Source organism: Delphinapterus leucas, chromosome 16, assembly GCF_059928025.1.
Source record: "Delphinapterus leucas isolate spDelLeu-1000000601 "Yukka" chromosome 16, BTC_Dleu_Yukka2, whole genome shotgun sequence".
Taxonomy (NCBI): domain Eukaryota; kingdom Metazoa; phylum Chordata; class Mammalia; order Artiodactyla; family Monodontidae; genus Delphinapterus; species Delphinapterus leucas.
In genome coordinates this window covers 73,644,084-73,656,970 of record NC_143144.1, presented here as the reverse complement: position 1 = coordinate 73,656,970, position 12,887 = coordinate 73,644,084, and positions in this window count along the sequence as shown.

The following is a 12,887-nucleotide window of genomic DNA, read 5'->3' as shown; positions in this document are numbered from 1 at the left end:
CTCTTGGAAGGAGAGAAGCAGGAATGAGGAGTTTGCTAAAGGTGCCTAACAGTGAGTGTCTGGGTTTTGCTTTGTTTTCCTTTTTTCCCGTTTGTTAGTAAGACTGCCGTCGGTTAGATAGGTGGTCCGTAGGGAAGTTCATCTAGCCCATTTTACTTAGGGCCAGACTTTGTCCGTTCCAGGGAAGAGCTAAATGCAAGTTTAATGTTTCCATCCCAGATGTCAGTTGATGCTATGGAGAGCAAGCCCAGAGGTGTGAGCAAAGGCAGCCCGGGGAGGAATGGGAGGGGAGAGGGAATAAAATGAAATGGAGTGAAAGGAGGTGGGGCGGGAGCGCGCCTTGAGTAGAGGTGAAAGATGAGGGTAGAAAAGTAACCTGATTAAGAAAGGTCTTGAATACCAAGCTAAATATCTTCAGTCTGTAGGCAAACGGGAGGTTTTTGGTAGGGCAGCAATGGGAGGAAAGTTGAGTTCTTGGATCATGCAGGTGCAGACAGAGGAGAAATGTTAGTGACTCTTGAAGTTAGGTATTGAGATCTGAAATTAGGCTACAGGTGGTGATAATGGAAAGTAGGTAGGCGTTAATGTTCTTGATCTCATCAGTGATGGAGGCTAGGGGTAAGTTAATGCACCGATACCAGCACTCCTTTCTAAACAAAAGCATTATTTCATTTTAAGATTCTTTTCCTGATCTTTCTATGAACATCTCTGTTTAGAGACGAGGGAAGGTGGCAAGGGGGACTTCGCTGGCGGTCCAGTGGTTAAGATTCTGTGCTTCCAATGCAGGGGGCACGGGTTCGATCCCTGGTTGGGGAACTAAGATTCCCACATGCTGTGCAGCATGGCCAGTAAATAACTAAATAATAAAAAATAAAATGACAGGTATGGTTGACTGCAAAATGACCATCCCCCCCCCAAAAAAGGAAAGTACAAACCAAGAAAAAAAAAAGAGGGAAGGTGGCAAATAAGTTTCAGCTCTGCTTCTAACTCTGATTGATGGTGGCCGCCTGCCATACTAAGTTGCAGAGGATTCTAAGGTCTCATCAAAACTCAGCTGGAAAAGTGTGCCGATCCTTAGTGATATCTACTATAGCCATGGGAGATGTTTTTGTAATTCTGAGACAAATATAAGTGACTCAGTGGTCAGGCTGCTTCTCTAGGTTCTGATTAAGGAGTTGGGTCCAGTTTTAGCTCAGTAGGTTTTCTTAGCCAGGAAGGTCATGGCACAGTGGGGAGCTGATTCCAGGTAACTCAGGGCAAGGTCCTGCAGCAGGTATCCCAGTCATCACATAGACCCCCACCATCTGGCCATAGTAAGAAAACTTGGGCTTTGAATTGCATCTCCGTCTTTCATTTAGCCATGTGAACTTAGACAAATTACTCAGCCCCTTCCAATCAGAATGCTCATCTGTAAAATAGAAATATATTACTTTTTCAACCTAGATGTAAAGTGTTTAACATGATGCCCAACTATGAACTCAACAAATATTAATTAGCCTCTTTCCATTTTGAACAAAACCTTGTCTTTAGGTCCTAAGCATCAACTTCTGACTAGATTTTCACCTGGGCAAAATTATATAACTGTAATTTTTGTGAAGATTCACTGAGATGTTGGATGTGGAGTACGTGACATAGAGTAGGAGAATCCTCTTTGCAAATTGGTAGAACAGAGGACACACTTTCAACAGTTTGGTGTCTCCAGAGCATTTTTTTTTTTTTTTTTTTTTTTGCGGTATGTGGGCCTCTCACTGTTGTGGCCTCTCCCGTTGCGGAGCACAGGCTCCGAACGCGCAGGCTCAGCGGCCATGGCTCACGGGCCCAGCTGCTCCGCGACATGTGGGATCGTCCCGGACCGGGACACGAACCCGTGTCCCCTGCATCGGCAGGCGGACTCTCAACCACTGCGCCACCAGGGAAGCCCTCCAGAGCATTTTTTAAATGTATTTTTACAAACACACATGCACACATACACACACCCTCAGTCATACATTTTGTTAAAGTTCTTGTTTTCCCTTGACATAAATAGGTTCATATTATACATATTGTTTTGTGACTTTCTTTTCATGTAACACAGTATATCTTTGAGATCCTGTTATGTCACTGCTTATAGGCCTATTTTATTAACCTCTCTAAATTTTATAGTGTGGATGTATCACAGCTCGCTTAGCCATTCACTTATTGATGGAAATTTGTATTCCTCCTCTTTTTTTTTTTGCCTATATAAATATATTTCTGAGAACATTCTTGTGTCTCTGCACCTATACTGGTATTTCTGAAAGTGGAATTATTGGGTCAAACAATATGTATTTTAGTAAGTTTAATGGTACTGCCCAAAGATTAAACGAATTTATATTCCCACTCACAGTTTTTGAAAGTTAGTCTGGGTAATTTAATGTCTACTACTGGATATGATCCGTCTGAGACTCTTCTGTGTGCTAACTTCTCAAGGAATTGGTGTTGAAACTGCATACAACATAAATTCCCTGAAGGTACTGCAAAAACATAGTTTGTTTCTTCTCTTTTCTGGATTGATTATTAATCTTATAGATCATTTAGGATCTCTTTTAAAACTAAACAGATTTATATTTATTTTCAAAGTGATAAAAAGTTAAAATGTCAAGGCTTTTTGTAAAAGAGCAGTCCCCTGCCCTCATTCTCAAGCTGTAACCACCTTAAATTCTTTTGAATGTTTTCTTTTACTTCTTAATTCCTCCCCTTCATCTCCTTTACATGTCCATAGTTCCTCTCCTCCAATACTCACAGTTTAGTTTAACTTTTTGCGGGGGCTAGACCAACATTTAGTATTTACATTATTATGGCAATATAAACCCTATTCATAGTTGAGCTGTTTATATATTATGAATCCATTTTTTGGGGTACAACTTTTGTTTTCTCTGGAGGTAATTGTTTTTTAAACATTTTTTGTTTAATTGGTTCTCTGTGTACTAGTCATGAATTCATTTTAAAGTCTGCCATGAGTGTAAATCTTCCAGTTAGCTCATATGCATCAAATATTCTCCCAGTTCCTTCCTTAGTTTTGGAGACATCTGTCTTGGTGTTTCTGTCCAGCTCTAATGGGGACTGCTGACTCTCTAAGCTGGTGACACAGCTGTTTTCCTAGCATTTTTCTTTGCTATTGTCCTGGGAATCATTCTCTTTTCCTGGGTTGGAAGCTCTGTTTCCTGGATTCTGCTGCTTCTTTGATGATTTACGCCCTTGTTTTGGTAGAGCACTTCCTTCAGTGGCTCCTTGAGACATGGCACATGGACGTAATTTTTTGTTGTTGAGAGTTTACATGTCTGAAAGTGGCCCTATTCTACCTTTACACTTACATGATTATTTACTTGAACGTAGAATTCTAGGTTGGAACTGCCTTTTCTCAGAATTTTGAAGACATTGCTTTATTGCCTTCAAAGCTCCAGTGTTGCTGTTAAATCTAATGCTCTTCTGGCTTGTAATTTTTTTTTAAAATGTGATTGTTATTTCTCTCTGGAAGTTTTTAGGATCTCTTCTTTATCCTGGTATTCTGAACTTTCAAAAAAGTTTGCTTGAAGTAGGTCTTTTTATAGCCATTGTGCTGGTACTCAGTGGGCCTTTCATATCCTTCATTGGGAAATTATCTTGAATTATTTCTTTGATAATTTCTTTCCCCCTGGCCATTTTCCTGGAATTCCTATTATTTGGATATTGGATCTCCTGGACTGATCTTGTAATTTTCTTATCTTTCCTATTTTCTGTCACTTGGTGTTTTGGATGAGTTAATATGTTATAAAGTGCTTGGGACAGTGCCTGGCCAACTTTATCTTCTAATATAAGATTAGAAGATTTCATTCTGCTAAGATTTTCATTTTGGCTATTCCATTTTTCTTTTTTTTTTTTTTTTTTGCGGTATGCGGGCCTCTCACTGTTGTGGCCTCTCCCATTGCAGAGCACAGGCTCCGGACACGCAGGCTCAGCGGCCATGGCTCACGGGCCCAGCCGCTCTGCGGCATGTGGGATCCTCCAGGACCAGGGCACGAACCCACGTCCCCTGCATTGGCAGGCTGACTCTCAACCACTGCGCCACCAGGGAAGCCCTTGGCTATTGCATTTTTAACATCCAAGAACTGTGTTCGATTTTCTAAATCTGAACTATACAGTATGGCATCCACTAGTCACATGTGGCTACTTATATTAAAATCAAGTATAATTAAAATTCAGTTCCTTAGTTGTATTAGCTACATTTTGAGTGATCTATGGCCACATGTAGCTGGTACATACCATATTGGACAGTGCAAATGTGGAATATTTCATCACAGAGAGTTCTTTTGGACAGTGTTGCTCTAAATTTTAAAAAAATGTAATATCCTGTTATTGTTTCAAGAATACACTCTCTTTTATCTCTGAGAATATTAATGATAATTTGTTTGAAGTTTCTTCTATCTCTTTTATTCTGTTAGATTGCTCATACTTAATATTAGGACACTAAAAACCTGATTGGAAGCTTTCTGTGCATGGATGGGGCTTGTTGATATTGAGATTTACCACATGGTGGTCTGGAGGGCATATTTTGTTAAGGACCACTGAATATCAGTATCTTTAGGTCCTTTCTTTTTTTTAAAAAAAAAATTATTTATTTATTTATGGCTGTGTTGGGTCTTCGTTTCTGTGCGAGGGCTTTCTCCAGTTGCTGCGAGTGGGGGCCACTCTTCATTGCGGTGCGCGGGCCTCTCTCTATCGCGGCTTCTCTTGTTGCGGAGCACAGGCTCCAGACGTGCAGGCTCAGTAGTTGTGGCTCACGGGCCTAGTCGCTCCGCGGCATGTGGGATCTTTCCAGACCAGGGCTTGAACCTGTGTCCCCTGCATTGGCAGGCAGATTCTCAACCACTGCGCCACCAGGGAAGCCCAGGTCCTTTCTTTTATGTCAGATTTTTCAGAGAAGAATTTTCCAATATCCTAACTAGAGGGTATAGACATAGATAGCTGTCAAGATTTTTGGCAGTTAAGTGTGGGAAGAGGAGTGGAAATCTTACTGACCAGGATGCAGACTTTCACTTATTCCTTTTTGCCTTTAGTTGTGCCTTGTGTCTTCCAATTCATAGTCCTTCTGATTCAGTATATCGGGAAAAAAGAAAACCTGAGGTAGCAGAGGGGTGGTCTCCTGTCTACTCAGGGTAGTGGATGGGATTGGACTGGGAGCCCAATTGTTTCTTTTGTATATTAATCTCTTTTTCTCTCTCTTTATTATTATTATTATTTTAAATTGCGGTTAGTTGATTTACAGTATTATATTAGTTGCAGGTGTACAACATAATGATTCAAAATTTTATAGATTATATAGTCCATTTAAAGTTATTATAAAATAGTGATTATATTCTCTGTGCTGTACATTATATCCTTGTAGCTTATTTATTTTATACGTAGAAGTTTGTACCTCTTGTATACATATTTATCTTGTATCCTGTAACCTTGATGAACTCATTTACTAGTTCTAATAGTTTTTTTTTTGTGGATTGGAAAGTCATTTCTTAGTTTTTTAAGATGAGTCTTGGCACCTTGTGAAAAACAGCGTAGTTGGGATTTATTGAAGAATGAAATAAGCTTGCTTTCTTTCTCTATAGTGTAGAGATACTGTTTCCAAGAGGAGCAATAACTACTGAATTTTAATATGAAATGCTCTATTCTTCTTGTTGTTTAGTTAAAGCTGCTGTCCTACCTTCTCCAAGACCATGGAAACAGGTAGCTCATAGCTCTGTGGTTGCAATATTGTGATTGTGATCCAGGAGCCAGTCTCCTGGATCAGCCAGCTGTTTCTCAGAAGGGAGAAATGTTGTATAACTAGGATGAGAAAAAGCAGCACAGAACTCGGTGAAAATGGGACCATAGTAAGTGTTACAGCATACCTTCTAAATCTCTTAGGAAAGGATATTCACTTCTCTTCATTATTTCCAGTCTAGTCTAGGCAACCATAATCTCAGTGCCTAGATTACTGTAAAAGTCTCCTAATTTAACTCTAGTTTTTCTTCCCTACACCATATTCTCCATATTGCAGCCACAGCGATGTTTCTCAAATGCAGATCTAAAGCTTAGCAGTTCTTTTTTTTTTTGCGGTACACGGGCCTCTCACTGTTGTGGCCTCTCTCGCTGCGGAGCACAGGCTCCAGATGCGCAGGCTCAGCGGCCATGGCTCACGGGCCTAGCCGCTCCGTGGCATGTGGGATCTTCCCGGACCGGGGCACGAACCCATGTCACCTGCATCGGCAGGCAGACTGTCAATCACTGCACCACCAAAGAAGCCCTTAGCAGTTCGTTTAAGTCCGTACTCCGGTGGTACCTTTGAAACAGCAGTCAGGCAGGAAGAATTAAGTAGAAATAATTTGGCAGGCAGGAAGATGCTGACTGGCCCTAAGCTCAGAGGTCATTTATGTAGTTTTGGGGGTTACAGGGTGTTAATCACTCACTACTCTGCCCTTCTTGTTGGACTCAACTGAAAACAAGGCACCAAATAGGGTTCCAAATTTAAGTGGCAGCAAGTGATTCTCAAGGTTTTCTCCTGTTTCCTACCTGGAATTGAATTTCTCTGTCTAGGCAATGGCAGAGAAGGAGAGAAAAAGGTGGAGAGGGATAGTACCCCTGCTCTTTAAGGCACCCACATAGTGGTTCCATGAATATTAGTGCTCACCACTCAGATTAACTTCTTACTTTTTTCTTGAGTTGTAAGAGTTAAAGGAACAGTTACCTTTCCTAACACTTCCCTCAGTGGGTAGAAGCATTGGCTGAACTGTCTGTTTCTTAAAAATGTAATAAAGTGCTTTAATTATTATTGTTCTTAAATTTAAAAATATCTGAAAGATTGAGAGTTCTCATTGTTCTTTTGAGTTTGTTTTAACTGTTTGGATTGCTATTCCTAGGTCTGATACAGTGGTATACACTTCAACCTTTGTTGACTGATTGACTGACTGGAATCTCAAAGTTAGTTCATTAAGACAGTATATTTGAGTCCCTTTGATTTCATAAGTCATCTCATGAAAATCTCCCTTTTAAAAAACATTTTCTTGCATGTTTTATTGTTCTCACTTTCTCTATATACTTCACTATCCTTTTGCCCTCCTCTGAACCATTTGAGAATATGTTGCAAACATCATGACACTTGTTCCCTATACACTTCAGAATGTATCTCCTAAGGACATTCTTCTACACAACTATAATACCATTAGCGCATCTAAGAAAATTAATAATATTTTTGTAATATTACCTGAATCCATTATGTATTAAAATTTCCCCAGTTTGTCTCAACAATGTCTTATATATATTTTCAAATCCAGGATCAAATCTGGGTTATTGCATGGTGTTTGGTTATTATATCACTTTTGTTTCTTTTAATCTAGAACAGTTGTCTGATTTCTTTTTTCCCCCCATGATACTGACTTTTGGGAAGTCTAGGCCAGCTGCCTTATAGAATGAAATGCATTGTGGATTTTTCAAATTGTGCCACACACATCACGACAGTAACTATCAATGAAGATGATTCTGAAAATGTTACGGCCTGAGCCAAAGCCATGAGATAGAGAATTTGTGGATGTAATTTCCTTACCAAAGAATGACCTACTGAAGAGACTTGATGTTGTGGTAGCTGATGAACATCTGACAGTAGATGCCAGAGTCTATTCCTATGCTCCAGCGCTGAAACATGCAAACATGAAGCCATCTGAAATGCCCTTCCTGGAGTATTAAGGCCAAGGGACAGTCGCCATGTTTTGGTTTCCTCATGGTGTCATTTAACTTGTTGCTCAATCCCCCATATTTCCTGTGGACTGGAAATTAGACATATTTGGCTAGAGTACTTCTTAGGTGATGTTTTGTTGCAATTGCCTTCTCATGTGGTCTGAGGAGGAGAATGGTTCCATTTTATAATCTTTACACAACTATTGAGCTCCCAGTAGGTAGCATGTAGGTATTATGTTAGATAAAATAGGAAATATAAAGAAAAATTGTCTAATGTGGTACCTGGTATATGATAGACGCTCTATAAATATTTATTGACTGATGAAAGATATAAAAAAGATAATTGGCATTGTAAACCAATGAATGGTGAGGGTTAAATGGAGATGTAATTTAAGTTTATTTAACAAATGCTTAAAATTGGTTGAGCAGAGCTGTTTTCTATATGCTCTGACCTAGGTAGTGATACGTACTGGAAATACATTGATGATCTAGACAATTCCAGTCTCTGCCTTTGAGAAGTAAATGCCCCAGCATTCAGAAGTTGGAGAATAAATTTAGGTGGGAAGAAAGAATTGTATAAGTACCCAACAGTGTAAGTTGGAGTTAGATTCTGGAAGACTTTGAAGGAAGGGCAAATAATTCAAACCATCGGAGAAGACACTGGCTTGCCAATACACAGTTTTGGAGGGGTAACTGGCTTTGGGCAATGTTGCTTTATAACTTACATGGGCCTTAGTTTCCTCATTTGTAAAATGAGCAAAATAAAAATAGCTCTTATAGTTCATATCTATTTAGCACTTGCCATGTGGCAGATACCGTTCTAAATTTTATATATAAATTATCTAACTATCTATCATCTTCTTTGATCTTCATATCTTTATAAAGCCATTTCTTTTTTCTTTCTTTTTCTTTCCTTTTTTTTTCCATACCCTGAGAAGTTTACCAGAGAGTCACTGGTAAAGAGTGCTTGTAAGGGAGAGTCACTTCCTGTGGATCTTCAGGAAGTCCATTAATGATTCCCTACCACCACCCACAGTAATCTCCAATGACATTCAACACAGCAGTTTTAACTTTGTCCTTTCAGGCTCAAATGTGACATTTGGCCAAGATTGTGAGATCTTCCTAAGAGAGTGTGACTGAGAAATCAAAATGTTACCCTCCGTCATTTTCTTATACTTCACACTAGTGATTCTTATATCTTTTTCTTCAGGAACCTTTCACACTCTTAAAAAATATTGAGTACTCCAAAGAGATTTAGTTACATGGATTATATCTATTGATAGTTACCTTACTAGAAATGAAAAGGCAGACATTTCAAAAATATATTTATTAGTTCATTTGAAAATGATAAACCTATTACATGTTAAAATAAATCACGGTTTTATAAAAAGTAACTATATTATCCCAAACAAACAGAATTTAGTAATGGCATTTTAAAAATGTGTTTGCAAATCATGGGCATGTCTGGCTTTATAGATGACAATTGGATTCTTATGTCTGCTCCTGCCTTAAATTTGTTGCGGTATTCTATAAGCCATTTTCTATAATTATCTCCATTCTACATGAGAAAGTGAAGGACACAGAGGTTAAATGACTTGTCCAGGATTATATAGCCAGTAAGTGGTGGAATCAGAGTCGAGCTCAAGCAAACTTTAGAGATTATACTCTTAACCTTCTATATACTAAATTGCCTGTAGGCCTGTTTAGAGGATTAAATGAAATAATGTATTCACTTAATCGGTGGTTGCCATATAGTAAGAGCTCAATAAAGTGAGCTGCCATTATTATTTCACTTGAGGAAATTAGTGAAATGCTTAAAAACATGGTAGATTATTAAAAGTTTGTGAGCTGTGAGGCATGTCACAATAAGTGTTCATTTTTGGAAGATTAATGTGACAGTGCTAAGTAGGATGAGATATAGAAAGAGAGACTGGACACAAAGAGATGTTTGGAGACTTGAAATAGTCCAGTTGAGTGTGAGGAAAGATCTCCCATCGCCAGAACAACTTGACAGAGAAGGGAATTTTAAGATAGTATTCACAGTCAAGCAACAACATTTATGGAACACCTGAAGTGCACAGATGACTGCTGGTTATTGTGGGAAAGAAAGAAAACTAACATTCTCTGAGCACCCATGACAGGTACCATTACCTTTTTTTTTTTTTTAAGCACCTTAAAAAAGGGTAACATTTTGATTTCTCAATCACACTCTCTTAGGAAGATCTCACAATCTTGGCCAAATGTCACATTTGCGCCTGAAAGGACAAAATATGGACAGACACTTGTCTGTAATTATTTCTCAGTCTTACAGCAGTATTTCAAGGTAGGTGTCACTGGTGACATTTTTCTGGATGAGGCCCAAAGGTAAGAGACTTATACATGGAAAGAGGGGGAGGGAAAGGATGAGGGATGGGGGGTGGATATCACCAGGGTTCAATCCCAGACCTAGCTGACTTCAAAGTCCATACTAGACTAAGAATATTAGTTTGAACTTCAGAAATTCCATGAATTTTCCATGGAATTGTAGGCATAGTTTTGTGGGGAGATGATCATTTTGCAGATTTCTGAAAGGAATCTATGACCCCAAAAGAGAAGAACAATTGTCTTAGATTGTCAAAGTTGGAAGGATATTTAGAAATTAAAATCCCACTGCCTTCATTTCAAAGTTGGGCAAACACACAGAAAGGGGAAAGGATTCGTTATAGAGTGACTCAATTGGCAGAGCCAGCACTAGAACCCAGTCCCCTTGTCCCCCAGGCCACTGCATCTCCATTTTTGATACCTTATATGAAGGCAGCAGAAGCCTTGCACAGCTTGGAAGAATTGTAGTGCATTGGACAGATCTCCTTTTAGACTGTCTTGGCAAGAAGTTAGTTAGGCACCTCTGGAGGGAGGTGCGTTAACTCTTCAAGGACCAGGCTCTAAATTAATACTGTTTGGTAAATTGCCACTTTATAGGGTACCATTAGTAAGTGACTGCTCTAAAGCGAGCTTTGGAGTGTAGAAGAGCAACCCACCTCTCCAAGAGCCTACTTCTTGTCTAGTGTATAGTTTTCTCCCCAGGTAGAGGAAATCCTGCCTGGGCTGTGGCAAATCAAGTCGTCTTCGAGGAGGATGTAGTAGAAGAGGGAAAAGGCAGGACAAGCTGCTTTCCGTACCAGCAGAGTTTGTCTGCATGCAGGAGCAGTTTTAACATAAGGAAATATGAGTGGTCTTCGTATATCCTCCATGTTCTGTCTTCTGCTGGCAGCCCTGCTTTCTTCTGAGCCTGCAACCACAGTCCCTTTTCCATTTCCTGATGACACTTTTAAAGCTCATGTTATTCTACCCATCACCTAGCTCAGTGTCTGGCACTTACAAAATTTGAGTATTTGTGGACTAAATAAATGAGATTCTACTTGTGCTTGAATCTTGATTCTACCATGTATAAGCTGTGCTATTTTTAATTAACTTCTCTGAGCAGTGATGCCTGTGGTTACTGGTAAAGTAGAAAACAGAAGAAAGTCTCAATGATGGTCAAGACCGGCCCTCTTGGGACCTGGGGGAAAGGATTAGCAGGAGCCTAACCCTCTTGGGGAATTCAGAGGCAGATTAGCAGTATTGTTGCAGACTGCTTCAGGTGTTGGTCGGAGTCCCTGAGACCCAGTCCTGATTCAAAGCCCTGACCTTGCTTTTGTGAACCTCAGGCTCATTCCTCATTCTTGGCCTGCCTCAGTAATACTGGAGAACTTTGACATTTTCTGTCCTTTGACATGATGGCCCATCAGCTTTTCCCTCCCTAGGGCAAAACCAAATTTGTGCCAGCATCATTCAAGATGGGTGGTATTTGGAGGAGATTCCTGCCCAAGAGAGTTAGGAACGGAAGGTTTAGAGTTTCTTAAAGAATGCCCCCTTCCACTTCAGACAAGTTTCTGTTAGTTCGCTTTGTCCAGAAAATGACTATTGTTCTAAATAAAGCCTCTGTAGTTTCAGACCTAATCATGATAAATCTACCAGGAATTAATGCCTGTCTGACATTAGACCAATTGCCTAGAAATCATAAGAAATAGTCATCTCTTTATTTGAATGAAAACAAAGCATTCCAGGGCAGATTTTAAAATATATTATTTTAATTTTTAGAGGAAAAGAATTCTTCAAAGAGAATTGTCAATGATCAAAACTGGTTGATAAATCACATACATAACTATGTAATTAAACGTCTCCATTTTCAGAGACCTGCAATTAGAGTTCTTCATGTAGTTACCCATAATGATTCATTCTTGCTAATATGCTAAGGAAGAAGGGAGTCAGGAAGATAAATTTTAATATGAACTTTTCCCTAATTTGGATCAAGAGGCAGTGGAAGTATGCCTAGGCTCAGAGGCAGGAGAACTGGGTTCTAGTTCCAGTTATCTTTCTCATTAACTGTGAGGCTTTAGCCAGATCATCAAGCCTATCTGAGCCTTCGTTGCCTCAGCTATAAAACAATAATAATACCTACTTCAGAATATTGTTATGAAACCTTAATGAAAGTATGGGTTTGGTAATGCTTTGTAAATTTTAAAGCACTGTGAGGTCCTGATACATTTTAGTATTGTGCTTTCTTATCATAGCAAGCCAGGCCCTCTGTTTGTGGTGGGAGGAAAAGGCTCTAATGTACAATATCAGCCTTTTTGTGGTGTGAAAAGACAGAGATTAATGAAGGGCTAGGGTGCTTTGTTGAATGTGTCTCTGATTGACTGGTGGCCCTGCTTCTGATGATCAGGAATTTATTATTAAGAAAATTGCTATGTGCTTGGGGAGCTGGGACTTGGTTTGTGCCTTCCCCACTGCAGAGGGTCACCACAGATACCTCAGGTGCCCTTGCATTGACTTTGCTGGATTCACATTTAAAGAGAAACCTTTTATTTGGACCAGATGGAGGTCATGGGGGGTTGTGACAAGTACATTGAGAATTTTCAGGGTTCAGGTCTGTCTTTCTCTCTTTCTTTCTTTCTTTCATCTATTTATTTATTTTTATTGAAGTATAGTTGATTTACAATATTTCTGCTATATAGCAAGTGATTCAGTTATACATATATATACATTCTTTTAAAAATATTCTTTTCCATTAAGGTTTATCATAAGATATTAATATATAGCTCCCTGTGCTATACAGTAGGACCATGTTGTTTATCCATTCTGTATATAATAGCTTACATCTG